Source organism: Haplochromis burtoni, unplaced genomic scaffold (genome assembly GCF_018398535.1).
Source record: "Haplochromis burtoni strain Fernald_Lab_line unplaced genomic scaffold, NCSU_Asbu1 Contig_489, whole genome shotgun sequence".
Classification (NCBI taxonomy): Eukaryota; Metazoa; Chordata; class Actinopteri; order Cichliformes; family Cichlidae; genus Haplochromis; species Haplochromis burtoni.
The window spans coordinates 277502-295403 of NW_024582850.1; the positions used below are offsets into that span (position 1 = coordinate 277502).

General features: G+C 39.9%; 1 protein-coding gene across 3 annotated transcripts in view; it reads left to right on the plus strand.

Annotated features, from left to right (window-relative positions):
* Positions 1-17902, plus strand: part of peak1 (pseudopodium-enriched atypical kinase 1) — a 111474-nt gene that overhangs the window by 40548 nt on the left and 53024 nt on the right. Inside the window, exon 1 of one of the 3 annotated variants that reach the window (XM_042213855.1) lies at positions 5276-13770. The exons of the other annotated variants lie outside the window; for them this stretch is intronic. The gene's annotated coding sequence lies outside the window, so the exon portion shown is untranslated. Of the gene's footprint in view, positions 1-5275; positions 13771-17902 lie in introns of those variants that run through there. 3 annotated transcript variants of the gene reach the window in all.

A 17902-nucleotide genomic window follows, 5' to 3' on the forward strand; every position in this document is an offset into this window, starting at 1 on the left:
TGTGTCAGTTTCTTAAGAGTAATAAATAATAGTCGTTAGTGGAAACTTTCGTGAATATGAATATTTCTCTCTCTGTAATTTGAAGCAGTTTTTAGAAGAACTTTAGAAGAACATGGCATTTTCCAGAGGCTACAGGTGTGTTGTGGTGACTCTGCCTTTTCTAGCCACCTAAAAGTGAAACACCAATGCACTGCATGGTGGAATTAAAGTGGAATTTTCTTTTCTCCTACTGGGAAAATATGGACTCCAGCACTTCTGAGGAGTTTGAATTGAGCATTTACGGTCAGTTGTGCAGGTGTGCCGGGTGCAATTTGCTAAACCATCACAAAATTAGCATTGAGTAGTTTATTGATGCAGATTTCATTTCATTTTCTTTTTGCCATGTGTTACTTTAATATGGATCCTACAACCAGTTTTATAATAGAGGCCGAAGATCTGCACATCTAGGACAATATGTCTTTTATGGCGCATATAACAGTTCCACTTTCAGTACATCTGTTCAACTGCTTGTTAACTCAAGTAAAAAATTAGCCAATCACATGACTGTAACTCAGTGCATTTAGGCATGGTCAAGATGATCTGCTGAAGTTTAAACTGAGCATCAGAATGGGCAAGAAAAGAGATTTAGGGGACATTTTCAGGTTTGGGTTTTTTTTGTTTTCTTTTTTTTTCATTGTTGGTTCCAGACGGGCTGGTCTAAGTATTTCAGAAACTGCTGATCTTCTGGGATTTTCCCACAGACCCATCTCTAGGGTTCACAGAGAATGGTCAGAAACAAAAAAAAAATATCCAGGATGTGGTGGAACGGGAGATTCGCCTGATGGACGTGCAGCCAGGAAATCTGCAGCAACTGTGTGATGCTATCGTGTCAAATGGTATCAAAATCTCTGAGGAATGCTTCCAGCACGTTGTTGAGTCTGTGCCGCAAAGAATTAAGACACTTCTGAAATAGCTCAGAAGCAGCAAGGTGTACCTAACAAAGCCTTGCAATGAAACTATGGAGGTTCACTGCCACCCATCCTCAAGTTCCAGAGGGAAGACTATGTGTAATTAGGAAATTGAAGAAGACACATGGTGCAATACAGGCTAAATAATATGAAACAAGGCTCCTGTTCTTAAATGTCTGCACTGTACTTTGCTATGTTTTACTATTCCCCCCTCGTTTCTTCATTCCTCTGTTTGCCATTTCTTTGTATTTTTCTAATTTTTATGTCGATTAGCTTTCCTATGTCTGTCTGCCTTTTTTGAGTCTCTTGCTCCATGTGTGTGTTTGTCTGTCTTAGTGGGCCCTTCAGAAGTTCTTATCACGTATTTGGTCTAACACAGGTCCTCAGAGACCTGCTGCAATCAGCTAGAGCAGGAAGCCAACATGAGCCTGCTCTGCAGAGAGCATTATTCTGCACTTAACAATCATGACCTATTCTTCCCCTTTCCTGTTATCCCTCCCTCCCCTCTTCCTCTCGTTCACCTCTCCCGACTGTTGTTGCTTTGAGTGTTAGTATCAGTGTGAAATGTGCCCTTGTTGTGGAAGTTGAGAAGAAGGATGCATTTCCAGTGACTGATTTCTCTGAAAAGTAACGGCATGTAGGAAAACAAAGTGTTTTACTAATGCGCAGAAATGAGAAATTCTGTGGGAGGGAGATCTAAACAAATCAGGAGGGTTTGACTTCAGATAATGACAGCTCGTTTACACTTTTCTGTTCTGAAGTTTTTTGTGAATAACAATACTCTGTGCATGTGCATCTTTAGTATGGGCTTGACAGACAACAAAGCATGTGCTGGGTTTTTTTGTGACAGCATGTTGCTGGCTTTTTGTAACACTGAATAATGTCACATGACTATGATGATAACATGGATTTCAAAGCCTCTGTTATTGTCACAACAATAGGCCTACCATCCTTGTATTTTGTAGGTCCGTCTCTGTCTCTCTTTGTCCATTATCTTGTACCAAGTCATTAGCAGCAGATGCTACAAGTCCTGAAGTTTGCAAGGTGGATTCTGCATGGATTTGACTTGTTATTCAAACCTATCCCGCAGATGTCAATGATCAGTAAAGTAAAATCCACATGAATGCCATGAACTAAGGTAAAAATATTGCTAAGCGTGTCACCGATTTGCTTTTTTCCCCCACAGTGAATAACGATGTGATCTTTTCCCAGCCTAAGCTATGCAAATGTTTCCCACCTTCCACATAGTGCTTTATCAGACCAGGCCACTTGCTTTCATTTTCCTGGGTGCCTAATTCTCCGTCACTTTTTCAGTTTGTTTTTTCACGAGTCAGTCTTGATGGGTAGACTTGTATCTACTACCTGACTATAATTGTCTTGGTCCAAGATGATTCGCTTTCTCACAGCCGGTCCAGATATCGCAATTACTGTTGAGAGATACACCGGAAAAAAAGGCTCTGGTCACTGATCAGAGTGTCTTTGATTGAAAGATATTACTTCTGTCTTTAAGATATAAGGCATATAAGGAAGTTTAGTGAACGTTGTCACCTGTGGAAGAAATTGATTCTACATGTAAATACTTTATGCAACATTGTTATTTATTGTCATTTATTTTATGTAATTGAATTGCATTGGATTGTACGGATTCTGCACTTTTTAAATGCATATTAAATCAGATTGGGAGATCAGTGCTAATATCCATTTCTAATGCTATTCTGTTTCTAGCAGTTGAGCTGACTCTTTGATTGAGAGTCAGCTCTAACACACTTCACAAGTTTCTTTCCACACAGAACAGATGAGATCTTGAATAGCAGACAGACAGACTTCACCTCGCAGATTTGGAAAATGTTTTATCCTGCACTATTTTGGAAAGTGAATTATAACCAGACATGGAGATAAAAATATACTAAATAAAATTTGAATAAACCTTCACTCAAGACTTACTTTTGGGTGTTTTGCAGAATGTGCAGTGACATGATAGACTGTTTCCATGTTTATTGGATTGCATTTGGCAGATTCTGTATTGTATTCCGTGAGAGAGGAGGGTATAGATTTTTTCTAACCAGATAATTGATCAAATTCCAGTAAACAATGGTAATATGACAGAGGAGACAAGCTTCAGAAAATGCTTAATATTCAATTTACCAAAAAGTTGATTCTGGTCATCTGGACGTAGCGTTTTCAGTGGGAGAAATTTTTCATCACTCATCCAAGACTTCAGAAATTGTCTTACCTTTTCATGTAAATGGCCTCCTTGACTCCGCGCTCAAACCAGCGTTCCTCCCTGTCCAGGATGTGTACATCCTCATCATTGAAAGAGTGTCCACTGGCCTGTAGGTGTAAATAGACTGCAGAGTCCTGGCCTGACGAGTTAGCTCTTCTGAGTTGTGCCATCCGATTACCCAAGGTTGTTTGGTTTCGCCGATGTATAAATCACGCCAATCCTTCTTGAACTTAACAGCGTACAGAGACCATCTCTGAATTGCAGAGAGGGCCCAAGTTTAAATCTTTCAATATCTTATAATGCTGTTAGTGTTGCCATTTCCAATCTCTCTGTTAATGCTACTCATGGCCAGTGTTGGGTAAGTTACTTTAAAATAGTAACTTAGTTACATTACTAGTTACTTCTCTCAAAAGTAACTCAGTTACTTCAAGTTACTCGTTACTTTCAAAGTAACTAGTTACTAGGGAAAGTAACTTTGGTTTTACTCAGAATTCTCTTGTTAATGTGTTTCTTCCATAACTTTGCCAGTCTTCTAGCTTGCTTACTTGCCACAAGTGCACTGTGCCACCTACCAATAGAAAGGAAAAGATAATGTGCATATTTCCACGAGAGAAATCCCACGCCTGGACCGTCATTGACTGCTGCCATGATTCTAGCCTACGTCACAGCGTCATGTGCGCCTTTTACATCCAACACAAAAACTGCAGTCGTGGTGCTTTGATTGTACTCAGAACTCGAAATTCTGCCTTCTGAATAGGAAGATGTAGGTAACACCAGACTGCAGATGAGCTGCATACAGGGCTGGACTGGGACAAAAATTGGCCCGGGCATTTTGACTAGAGACCGGCCCACCATTATAGGAAAAATCATAAAGCCTTTGAATGAAAATAAACACTGTTGTGACAGTGATGTTACACTGTTTTGATGGTATATATGCATCAATCTATCAATCGTTTGTTGTAAGATTCAGATAATTATTTTTTAAAAGCTAGACATTTTAAATGAGAATAAGAAAGAAAAGTATTTCTTTGTGCCCCCCTTTCCCTGTTAATGCCCTACATGCCCCCCTGGCAACACTTTGCTAGACCCGCCCCTGCACAGTTACCAGCTGTCAGCTACCTAAAAAAGGATCCTGGTGTTATTTGTCTCTCAGAAACAGTTCATAACTTCCCTTCAACTCATTCATGTCACCTAAAAGGTAAACCTGTTTCTCCATCACTTCAGCTCTGATGATCCAGTAAGGACATCTCCTGGTTTCATCTTCATGTTTCCCTCTCACCAGATAACCAAACCATATCATGACCAGCAGCTTTACAGCTGTGGCTCCAGCAAACATCAGCTGATACTAGAAATTAATATTAAATAAATTCTAACAACAGCTGATCAAGCTTAAACGTGCTGCTGTTGTTTAGCGCGACATCCGCTGGTTTCCTCTCTGGCAAAGTGAGCGATAAACAAGGAGCATAGCTGAGTCGAGCAAAGTGAGCGATAAACAAACAAGAGAGCCGATCAGCTGATCATTGATCAGTTTCATGATTGAAGTAGAAACGGAGAGGGAGGGGGGAGAATGAGAAGAAGAGGCAGCTGTGCAGCAAAGACACAGAATAACTCCAGCTTTGTGCCTTTTTCATTGTAGCTGAATTACGGGACAAACTGTTCCTTTTCACCTCAATAAGAAACGCGTAATATTTTCTCTGAATACCAGACGGGACGGTTGGCAACTCTAATAACTTATGAACAAAATAAAGTTCAACATCATAACCATAGCACCACCCAGCTGTATAGAAACTCCGTCATGCTAGCTAGCACGCAGTACGGAAAAAGTCAGCATAACGAAAATAAACTCCACCTAAACTTGGTTCATATCTGACCCAGAGAGACTGCAGGTCATAACTTCTTACCTGAAGTTCAGTTCACACTTGGACCGGCGGCCGCCTCGGGTCTCTTTTCCTCTTGCCTCCCTTTTCCTTCATCCACCTGCTGGCCTCCACCACTTGCTAATGTTACTGAATCTGTGGAAGCTCCGCGATAGCCACCACACGAAGTAACGAGTAACGACCTATCTAAATCCCAGTAACGAGTAACGCGTTCCTGATTTTGGCATAATAACTAGTTACCGTGCTCGTTACCACAATAATAACGTAGTTACTGTAACGCGTTACTTAATAACGCGTTAGTCCCAACACTGCTCATGGCCAATGGTCTTGATCAATGAACAGTGGTTGTTGATCAATGCACTGACAATTAGCATATTTAATGATCAAGAAACTGACCTCACAGCATGTTGTTCGTCAGTGGTGTTAGTTTCAGTAATTGTGTCAAGGTACTGTTCATAAGGTTGGGAAACCTGCAGTCAGCTGAGACTGAAGAAGAACTTGGATGAGTGACGAAACGTTTCTCCCACTGAAAACGCTGCGTCCAGATGAACAGAATCAACTTTTGGGGATTTCCTTACCTGGATGATTAAGCATGCATTAAAACAATATTGAATTTATATTTTTGAGACAATCTCTCCTCTAGCTTAATCTTTTCAAAGTTACTCTGTACCCTTTGGATTCCCCCTCCTTTTCTCATAGGCTCTCATTGTTTCCTTGAAAGATAATGGGGTTTTAAGCTGTTTCCCATTTATGCGTACTTAAACTCTGACTTTATGGTCACAGATTGGTATTGCACCATTTAATCACTCTTAGAGCTTTATGTTCTGTACTCAGGTTAGGCTATCAAATATCCCCGTCTTGAATATTTTATGACACGATGCCTTCCTCTTGCTCAGGGAAATGTGTCATCTGAGCTAATCTGTAGTCGTTGCCTTCTAACACTGTCCTTCCCCCTTAAAGCACGAGGGATTCAGTGGGTTTTGTCGCCAATGGCCATGTGAAATATTCATTTCAATTAATTTTCAGTACTTTTACTACTTTTCAGTACTACTGTACAGTGGCTTGTGTGGAGTTGAATTACCTCAAAAATGATGTACTAGTGGCATATATGAAATGTAATGCAATATAATAATTTTCTCAGTTCAGAAAAACTGAGAAAGGTTATATGAGACATGGTGTGGTAATACAAATCATGAGAATCTAAGCACAAGTATGAATTGATTTTCCTTAGAAAAATCTAAACCATTTCTGACTTAAACAAGTATTAATGAAATCTTTCAGGGTTGCATATAGTGGCAAAAACAATTCAGTACTTTGCTGCTATCGCTTTTAGTCACCCAGCTCCCCAAGCTCAACCTCTCTGATGCAGAAGCCCTTTCATATGCTTTGATCCTGTTAATAATTATTATCCATGGAGCTGAAGAAGAAAAGCAGAATGGAAAAGCAAAGAATGTTGCAAACTGATAGGCACATACGGGGGTTTCGGGAGGGGGTGGGTGAGGCTGGGAATGTTTTCAGGGATCGGAGTTTCAGCCCTGCGTTTTCCTTTCGCAGACATTTTCAGCGATTATGAAAAAGCAGAGAACGGCTCAAAGACGTCATCTGACGTGATCCTATGCCAAAGGGTGACATTCCTGCCACAGATAAACAGCTGTGGAACTTGAAACATATTTTTCCTGTTTTCACATACAGTGTAGAAAAAAGAATACTGTTGCTGATGCTTAAATGCGCCCTCCATACCATACATATTCTCCTATCGCTCATGTTTTTTTTGGATGAATTCTTAGTGGCCTTGCTTTATCTCATCCACGCTGTCCATCATTGTTGGAAGATGTTTGCCTCCTGGGCTGGTTCCCTATCTGGAGTGGCTCTGAATGGGCTCAGAACAGAACTGGAATGAAGATCCCTACTGGCCTACTGGCAGCAGTGAGAAAGGAAAGCACAGGGGGTGAGAGCAAGCCAAGAAGCTCAACTGTTTCTTCGTCCTTCTCGCTCTACTGGGGTTGGAACATTTTTCCATTCCTCCATAGTTACTGCAATTCATACCAGACTGTTGATATTCAATTCTATCTTATAACATCACTTCAGCGTGTAGTTCCTGTGCCATATCATGCTCAGTGCAAGGATAGAGTACAATTAATCTGATACTTTATAGTATTTTAACCATCTTTTTTATTATTATTTAAACTACAAGACTGCTGGGCTTTTTTTTAGTCTATAGTACTACAAGAAAGTAGTGCTATTTCTGTCCTGATGTTATATTATAAAATCCCCCCCTACAGAAATTGGAGGGATTATAGAGCCTGTTAGCCACAGGGAGAAAACATCTCCTGTAGTGTTAGGGTGATGAGTCTTTTTCCTCGTGTTCATTGTGTCTTACCAGGGAGCCATGAATAGGATGAGAGGAATTGTGCCTGATGCTGAGAAGTCTCTTGAGTATACTCCCCTCAGACACATCCACCAGAGTCTCTAGTTAAGCTCCAAGAAAAGAACCAGCCTTCCTGATGTGTTAAAGTCTGTTGGCATCAAATACTTACGGCCCCCTGTCTGAGCACACAGCTGCATGAAAGGCCACACTCGTCTCCACGGAGTAATACATCATATGCAACATGATCCTGCTGGGGTTGAAGGTTCTAGCCTTCTCAGTAGAGGAAGTCGACTCTGGCCCCCCTTTTATATATTTTTTAGTATTCCTCAAACCTTTACTGGGGCCATGATTGAAAAAAAAAAAACTAAAGGGCTTCATGTTTTTACTGAGACAGAATTGTTTTATACAGGAATTCTTTGGTGAAATACACCACAATAAGACAAAGAGCTGAACCTGTTATTCACAGAGTGGGTACCCCCACAGATTCCCCTTGCTGCCACTGTTGATTGACGAGACTGTAATGCAGTGGGACACACTAATCTATAACAGCATCTCACACTCCATTGGATGGAGATGTGAATTTTCAGCAGACCTGGGAATACATCACTGCCTCACCAAATCCCATCAAATCATGACTCTGGAATGTCAGAAGTTGCCAAAAAATAAATAAGAGCGATTATGAGATTCAGTCCACCCTTCCTTCTATACGCTCAAGAGAAACATGTACACATAACTAACAGAGCCGAGCCATGCCTTAGCCCCTCCCTCTTTTTTCCCTGAAATTATTGATTGATAGCTAAACCTTGTTATTCACTGTGCTGTTAAAATAGACTTTATGATCCAACAACTCAATAAAAAAAAAAACTGATTTATTCAGGTGGTGGGTAAGTTGCCATTGAGAAAAAAAGAATGTGTCATGGCTCACATCCATCACCTCTTTTATTGCTGCAACACAACATGTAAAAATGAAGTCATTATAGTGACAAATCTGTGATCGCTTGAGTCTTTCCGTCTGGAAACTGGGCAGCTGATGGTGAAGGACAGAGCGATGGATGATCCAGTTTTGCCCCCCCCCCCCTTCAGTCTCTCTGATAAACGCACACAAACATGAGGATATGAGGATGACAAAGTGGGAGATGTGCAAACTTGCGAGGGTGGTGATGAAAAACAGCTGTTAGGGAAGGACGGTGTTTGCGTGTGAATACACACATGACAGCAATATTTATGCAAGTAGCAGCTCCTCACATACAAACACAATGTTCGCAGATGAAAGGCGGTAAACCTTAATGGCAGGTTGGCCATACATATAATGGTGTCTAACCACAGGCATTTTTCTTGGAAACCGTTTAACATCAAATATGCTCACAGGCTGGTTTACAGGACTTTGCAAAAGTCTTGAACCACTCCTTCTTTCTTAATATTTCAATTAGAAAACAGGATTTACTGAAACGTGCAAACAAAAATGGAAATGCAGCATATAAGGTGAAACGGACTTTGTACAATTCAAACATGTTGGAAAATCAATATTTGGTAGAACCACCCTTATACTTCAATACAGTCCAAACTCTCTTTGACAAGCTTTCTTGTAGTTTCTAAAGGTAGTCTTCAGGAAAGGTTTTTCAGACTTCTTGAAGGATATCCCAGAGCTCTTCTTTGGATGTTGGCTCCCGCTTGTGCGGCTCCCTGTCGAGATGATCCCACAATGCTAGTAACTGCTACCTGCTAGAAACAAAGTGCCTAAAGATACCATTTAAAAATGGTTCATTACCGAGTTGCCTGTTATACATAGAGACAACACTGGTTTCATCCTGAGAATAAAGTGTCTTTTTTATGTTTGAATGATTCATAGGGCAAAGTTAAGTTGCTCAAAATATAAAATAAAAAAAAAACATGTATTAAAAAAAAAACATGGAAAAAGAGAGAAGAAGCAGTCAATGTCCAAAGAAAAATAGACTTTCAGAAAGCCTCGAGAACTATTGCTCAGAAGCACTTTAGCAAATGACAAAGTCTGGCTCCTCGGAAGGAAAATGTAAAGAAATGAGGTGTTCCTTAAAACTTATACTATAAAGTATTTTAGAGTATAACAGTTAGATTCAAGAGTCACTCGATATTCTGAACTTGGGAGTACACCTGATTTAAAATATAGAAACAAAAAAATCCAGCATATTAGAACTTTGTTGTTTTAGTTTCTGTAACATTTGAAAGAAAAGGAAAAAAGGAGGTTATTGGAAGCTTTATACAGTAAAGGCAGGTCAGATTCCCTTACAAGTATTAATCGAACAAGCATTCGTCAGGATGACATTTGATGACCCCCCTTGTACCTATAATGATAAAATGGCCAAAGACAACTTCTGATGGAAACTCAGTCATTTTATTTAATAAACAGGCCTGAAATGTGATAGAAGCACTCGGTGTTTGAACACGTTCAGAAAAAACCTTCAAAAGTTACTCCTAGTAGGCTTTCAAGGGATAATGAGTGACGTTATCGGCTACAATGAAGAGCAATTGGAAAAAAAATATATATCACCAAGTGTTATCTTAGCCATATTTTAGTTCTTTAGATCAGCAATACTTTCTTAGAGATATCTTTAATCTAATGCATGAGATAGAGGAGCGTCAGTGACCTTAAAGGCTTCAAAGGCCTCCTGCTCGATTCAGATTTTTTTTTTCTCCTTTTTTTTCTTCTTTTTTTGTGAGAGTGGTTAATTACTGACAACTCTATGGCTCAATTTCATTTATAATCTTCTGTCCTACTGGCTCCATTCCTGGCTTTATCATTTTGTTTTTTATTTGCCTTCTCTGCACACCATTACTTCAGTGATCAACCTTTGAAATAAAGCCTAAGAATTGCCAAGGCTGAGTTTTACTTGGGTTTCCTCCTTTCCACTTTCAGTTTTAATATTTACGGATTATTAATCTCATGATAAAGTGCATGCCATAAAGTACATATTTCAGTGACAGCTTAAATCCTATCCACACTGTAACCCATTGTAAAAATGTCTACAGCTGTTCTAATTTCATAAAATACGTTCCAGTTTTTGTCTCTCTTTACAAACAATGCCCTTGTTGGTCCTTAGATTGATCTAAAAATTCACCCTGGCCCTTGAATATAAAAGGCATAAGGTCCAGATGTGAGCACAGATGATGGGTCCCTGTAGACCTCACCACATCAGCTGCCAACTGCACTGACATCTGCATGCAGAGTACCTTTTGTGGTCAATAGGAAATGGCCTCTTTAAGCTAAATTAGTAGCGCTGTGCCATTGAGACTAAACATTGGAAAAAGCTGGTAGGAAACTGTCTCTCTTACAAACATCATATAAATGGTGAGGAACGTTCAGTCAGAATTCTCAACTGTTTTTGCTTTTAAAACAGTCATAGCGTCCATTTTATTTAAACTGTCTTGCAAGTCTCACAAAAATGAGTTACTGTGGAGGCAGCACTGCAAACTAGGGATTTGGGCGATGGAATATACTGATGGGTTGGGACTCTTGAGTCGCTGACGTGTTGATGGCTGTGCTGAAGACTTCCCATTCTTTTGACAATATTTGACTTGGCAAGGAATTTTGAAGTAAAAGCAACTGGTTACCTTGTCACAACCCCTAAAGAGAAACCAGTGGTAACATGATCTTAGCGTGGGTGTTTGCTTTTTGCTGATTGAGTAGACATTTTGTGTATTACTTGAAGATTGAGGGGAGTTCACTGCGCTGAGGCGGGGTCAGTGGTTATGGCCTTGCAAAGTTGAATAATTGGAGAAAATTGAGGCATAATTTTTTTTACTTTTTGCTGTATTTTGCAGTGGGTGCATTGGTTAATTTCATCAGCCAGAGGTCTGACACATGTTCAGTTTTACAGTTTTCCATTACTCAAGGCATGCCATGGTACTTTGGAGGAACGTTGTTAGGCCGAGGAGCCATGCTGATGCATTTCTTTGAGTTATGACAGATTTTCTTTATTATGATTGAATGTGAGAAAAACTGAAACATGTTCTTAGCATTTATTTTTCTTAAAGCTTCTCAGACTGTTTATCACCTGCTTCATACACTATAAAGAGAGTTTCTTTAAAAATATAGATATTATTTTTAAATGTTATGCAATGGTGTGCTGGTTTAACCCACTTGAAATTGAATTGCACTGTATGTAGCCTGTAAACTAAAATGAGGTTGACACCCCTGTCATAGCTGTCGGATGGATAATCGCTTTTCTGGACCTAGAAATGAATTTTCAAATAAAAGCATGCAGATATTGTATGTCATGTATATATCAAGTTTGAGGTCTTTGCCAAAGTGCCTGATGTACTTAAGGCTACAGCTTGTGAGGAAATGGGTTTCAAATTTGACTTCGAATAATTATCCATAGCTTTGAATCATCAGAAGTTATTTTATTTTTAGTCAATGTAAGGAAGACACTTTGCTATAGTTTTACTGCAAGTAATATAACAAAAAAAAAAGTTGCTCATACTTTGGCAGAACATTTTTAGTAGGCTTCTGAAACCTTGGGACACAGTTGCTGTCCTACCTCTGTACTCTAATCCACCGATGAAATATAAACTTGGTAAGAAAATAAATCTTATCCTGTTGCAAAGCCTTTTTTTCCTCTTAAATTGTGCCATATTTGGAACGAAAATGCATTTATGGGTTGAGCAGCAGAGTTGAGTATGTGGGTAGCACTCATGAAAAACTTGCCAAATCTTCTCTGCCAATCCCAAACAGTTTATTATGCTACCGACTCTTGTTCTGAGCTCCTGGTGCCCCAGGTGCTGCTAATCAGGTGCCTGTGAGCATGGGCCGTACTACAGCTGTCAGTTGGTGTCTGCTCCAGGCATGTCATGCTATGATCTAGACAGGGCCTGTGCCACAGGAAAACTTCAAGCTGATTATCTGCAAAACCAAGTTGTTTTGTTGGCGTAAGTCCTAGTACCGTCTCCAAGTTCCATATAGGATCCTGTCAGACAAAGTGCATGTCCTAAGAATGAGACATCAGAAAAGGACAGTTTCCTCACCCTGTCAGCATGTAGGAATCTGCCACAACTGCCCTTCACTGTCAGTCCCATTTGCGGTGGTGTCGGCAAACTAAAAACATGAAGGGAAGTTATGCTCAGCAACGAGTCCAGATTCTGCCTACAGCAGCCGGATCATAGGATCAAAGTGTAGAGAAGACTCAGAGACCATTATGCTCATTCCTGCACTGATAGGGTGACAGTTTTTGGTGGAGGCAGCGTGATCGTGTGTTGACCAAGCTGGTGACCAGCATGAGGAGGTGGTGCCAGGCTGTTCTGGCTATGTATGGTTCTTCCACATGCTGCTGAGGCTTGCGTTTGTTAAATACATAAACTATAAATTGCCAGTGTTTCTTCAGGCTCCAATCTAATAAACACTAAAGAAATAGTCAAACACAGATTCCCTCACTTTTTGTCCTAAGTTCTTTTTGTTCGTTGTTATTTTATTTCAATATGGCTTATTTAACTGACCTATTAATACATTTTATAGAAACTGAGGCGACTGGAGGTCGCCAAATTCTCAGGAAACTGAAAAGTCGTACTCTTCTGCGTTACTGATTTCCTTCACTGGTTCATGTCTTTTAATATTTTATAGTACTTGTTTAGAGTGGGGAGATCACTTTCACAGTCTAGACTCATTCACTTTACAAACCGTTTGGCTACTGAAACATCTATCACATTTGTAAAACAGACCAGAGGTTGCCTATGAAGGAATCAATATCAATGTGGGGGGAAGATGACAGCTGCTCGACTCTGTCCCTGCCTGCAAAATGTAAAGGTTAAGAGGCATCATGAATTTGATAGGCCTCTTTGGGAATTCAACTCTGCTGGGAGGATCCAGCTCAGCCTCATTCTCTAATTTCTTCCCTTTTTTTTTTTATCATCTTCCTGAACAACATGAGGAGTTCTTTGCTGGCCTGGAAAACGGGACCGTTGGGGACTGAATATGAATTACTTCTTCAAAGAAAAGGGGGAAAGGCCAAGTCTATCTTGCCTCTAGCTGTCATCCTCTTCATTTTTTTTCCCCTACACATTTTTTCTATTTTCCACCTTCTCTTCTTTAAATGTAAAAAGCCAAGTTGATTACATTCTTACTGTCATATGTGTGTCCTCTCTTTTTCCTCTACCAGTCTCCTTTTCTCTGCCTCTCTTCTGTTCTGTTTTGGCTCCCACATCATAACCCCCCCATACCTCTTCCCTCCCTCGCTCCTCACATTACGCTCCAGCTTTTCCTCTCTGCGTCCCTCCCATCTCTCTCATTCATACACTGGCTTCATCTCTGCTCCATTAGTTATGCAGCTCTCTCTCCCTCTCACTCGTCTGCTCATCCACTGACCGGATAAATACCACTGCTTTGTAAGTAGTTCTCAGTTTTTCTTGTTGTTGGTGTTGTTCACTCCCAACTCTCTCCTCTTCACATCCTCCAAGGCTTCAGCAACTGTTGCTGTCTGTTCAGAATGGCAGAGGCTTGCTAGCATGCTGATGTGCTCAGAAACACAGATGGACAGGGTGATCCACAGAGGAGGGTGAGCAAAGGGACAGATCAGATGAAGTAAAGGCAGGGAGCCAGAGTGCGCATCATTACCGTCTCCCGTCTTGAGTGTCAAGCTTTTGGAAAAAAAGAGAGTTTGGGTGCTTGACCAAACTCTTCCTCTAATTAAGCAAGGAAGTGTGGCTTTGGACAAGCTGGGTCACATTTTAATGAGAGCTCTTTATACACTGGAATAGCTGCAGCCTTCTTAGTTGCACAATGAGACAGTTTCAGTGTCTCATTGCTGTTCTGCTTTACATTTTTCTGTTCATGTAACGTAAGCTTTACAAGTCAAAAATTAAGGTTAATGTTCTGCTTCCTGATATTTTTTGTCTGATCCGTATGAGTGTTGAATTTATCTTGTAAAATTGATTTTAATGTTAGTGCCAATATACTGATTGCAAACAAATTTCAGTAATTGATTAAATAATTCAAATTAAAGTGCATGAGCTTTTTGCTCCTTGGGTCCCCTCCTCTTTATTTATCAGAGTGCTCTGCTGTCTGCTTGGGAGTGGCATCCGTAGTAAAAGTTTTTTTTTTTCTTTAGCATGAATGAAGTTTTAATGAAACTTTAAATAAAAAGCCAACATTCTGTTGAAGTGGAGAAATGACTGATTCAATAACCGTTTGCTCAAATGTGAAGAATAAAAGTACTTGCTCAGCTGTGTTTGGAGGAGAGTCATGATGCTAATTCTGTCTGATTGATGTTTGTTTGGTGGTTTATTGGTCACTATTTTTGCTCTATGTGTATTGGATAATCACAGTCCTCCTCTAGCAGATTTCTTTCTATTAAGGAAGAAATCTGTGTCTTAGCTGATGTTGCACAGCCTGACCCCAAAGAAATGTAATTTTGTTTATAATTCAGTCCACATCCCTGTGCACAGTTCTAGACTCTTTATATCTTTACATATATTTTAATGGGCAGTGACTCTGCATTACAAGTTATTCAACCTCAAAATTTTCATCTGGCTCGCAGGTGAATTAAAGGCTAATGTTATATATGATGTGACTGTCAAGATTGAGCAGAGGAATCTTCCTTTATTTTATAACATGAAAGCACTTTATCTGCACAAGATGGAAATTTACTGTCAAACTCCTTTTGTCACCAGTAAAAGGACGAATCAAAAAGAAGTATTGCAAATTGAAGCCAGTATAATAAGAACATTAAACACTGCTCATAATAATACTGCATGTGTGCTTAAGATTATTATCAAGGATTATTAAGGAACATGATTAATGTTCCTTAATAATCAAGAGGTGTTTTAAAAGGTGCTGAAATGTGCATTTCTTCATATCATGTATTGCATTGCATGCAGTGTCAGATTAGTTTAGAGTGTGGAGCTAACCTTAGCAGTGCTAGCACCAGCAGCCCATCTTTCTTCTTGCATAACTGTCATCTGCATACTTTTCCATCGAAATCATTTACAGCTTCCTGCCAGAGAAAAGTTCAGTTGTTTGTCATGGCTGGGTAACTGTCTGGTGGCATTATAATATTTTTAAAATAACCTCCAATTGTTGCCCTTTAATTAAATTTTTCTAATTTTATTAATCAACTAAGAATTCTTGTGCCAACTAGCAAGGACAGCAATGTTTCTCACAAGTCCCTAATCAGTACAGAAATGCCTGACTTAATGGCCATTGACTGGAATTGGATGATTTCCAGCATTCTCCATGTTAACATGTTGTCAGTGTGTGTGTGTGTGTGTGTGTGTGTGTGTGTGTGTGTGTGTGTGGGGGGTTACTTTAGCCTATAACAATGGACCTAAACCGACACCTAAATAACTCATTTTTAAGAGGCTAACAAAGGCAAAGTGGCTAAAACTAAAGCTATCCACAGCTCAGGGCAAGCCACAGCCATGGTTTGAGCAAAGGATCTCAGACTTTAGGAAGAAAATTATAGAGATGAGTGAAAAGCAGAAAAGGGTCCAATGTCCTGTTATCTTGTGAATTTATAAACATTAAAGAAACAGAAAAAAAATGTGGTGATGGTGATGTTGACGTGTTGACTTTGGGTGGTGGTAAAGTGAGAAATTTGTATGAGATTAAACTGACCTCAAACAGCAAAGGCATTTTGTAATACACTCCCATGTCCTTTGGTTAGAGCTTACATCAGGACTGTGGCCCACAGCGTGTCTTTAAACTGTACACAAACTGTTCAGAGAAGAAACAGTTAACTGGTATTATGCCTGTAATAAAATTGCTAGCACTGACCTGTAGTTTGACGTTAGCTGAGCTGCTGTGGGAACAGCTCTATGCTATGGTACATTAGAACAGCCCATCCAACCAATCCAACTGGCTGGAGGCGCTGCAGGAAGTGTAGGAGAAACTTTCTCAGGGGTGAATTGACAGCTGGAATGCCAAAGGTCTGCAAGCCTGTAATTGCTCCAAATGAGCAATTTGGGGACACCAAAGCTTAAAGGAGAAAATCAGTCATAAACTTTGCTTTGTATTAACTATATTTTCTACTCAATTTGCAAGTCATTTGATGAATAAAACTACAGAAGACAAAGTTTACTTGAGGGAACAAAGAGTAGTGAAATGTTCCGGGTGACCCTTTTCTGTGTGTGGAGATTTCCACAAATTCTCAAGTTGCGTTTTGATAGTTATGTGCTAAAACACTGCACGTATAATCGACGTGAGTAATGGTTTGCACATGGACTGCTACAATATTGAGAAATTGATGGTGAACACATTCTCCTGCTTGCTGGATCTGGACTGTGAAATAAATCTAGTAGTCTTTGACCTGATAAGCCTTCCAGTTTTGAGGTCATCTTGATATGCGCACATCCAGGGCAAAACAGTCTAAATACTTATTTTTATTTGTAAAAAAATCATACAGAATGATTTCAGACTCAAAAAAACCAAACTTCAGTGATTTTAACTCCCACCCAAAGTCTTGCCTTGAGCCATCTCGAGCTGTGCCAGTGCTTTTCAGTGAGCGCTAGCCAACAAGGAGGGTTTTTTTTCTTTCTTTCTGCTGTATCAAGTGCTGCCATGCTCTTTAAGAAGACCAGATCAGAAATTCTTTGAGCATCAGCTGATGGCAGAAAATCAGTCATTATCTTCAGGAGAACAGCTGAGCTGCATAATGACCTCTAAACACTGAGGTTTTATTCATAAAATCCACATGTTTATCTTGAGCGATTCTTTTTAGACAACTTTTGAAAGGGAGCCAGTCTGAAAAGATTAGGATTTTTCACAGAAACTGTCATATTGAGAGTTCCAGACCTTCCTTTCTTCAAGCTGCAGTCTTGAGAAATACTTTTTGTTACTTATTCAACGGTTAAAGGCCAGTCAGTAGCAGACATCTTACAAGAAAGATCTGTGAATGTAACCAAAAACTGTTCTGACAGGTTTCAGTAATTGCTTGTACACTGGTTGCGCTAATTATTTGGTGTGTCTTTGACATTGTAATAAAATCTGTGAAAACATTTGAGGAAAAACACAAATACCGTTGGGTTTTCTTACATGATTGATATGAGAACTCTTAATTTTTTTTTAGCTCTAGCTCACTTAGTATGTTACCATTCACCTAAATAGGGAATGGCACTGGCTGTTCACTGTGGGGATCTGCTCAAGACCAGTCAGCCCTGTCGCTCAAGATGCAGAGTAACTTGTGGATAGTTGTTATGGAAATATAGGCAACATAGAGCCGGATGACAGAATGAAAGAGTAAAGATGATACCGGGGACCATACAATGCTTTATACTGACTGTTCACATGACTGAATCTGCTAGCCGGACTGACCTGCGTGTTTAGTGTCAGTTGCAAATTTCTCAGCCCGTGTGGCGTCAACTGTGCCGCTAAGCTCAGGATTTAAGTGGCGACTTGTCTGTGGTGTTCCACTGAGCCATGTTGTTGTGTAAAAGCTTCCTGTGTTTCTTTGTACTCAACCACAGACTTATACTATATTGAACACACCATATTTAAGAAAAACACAGGCCTTACATTTTAATG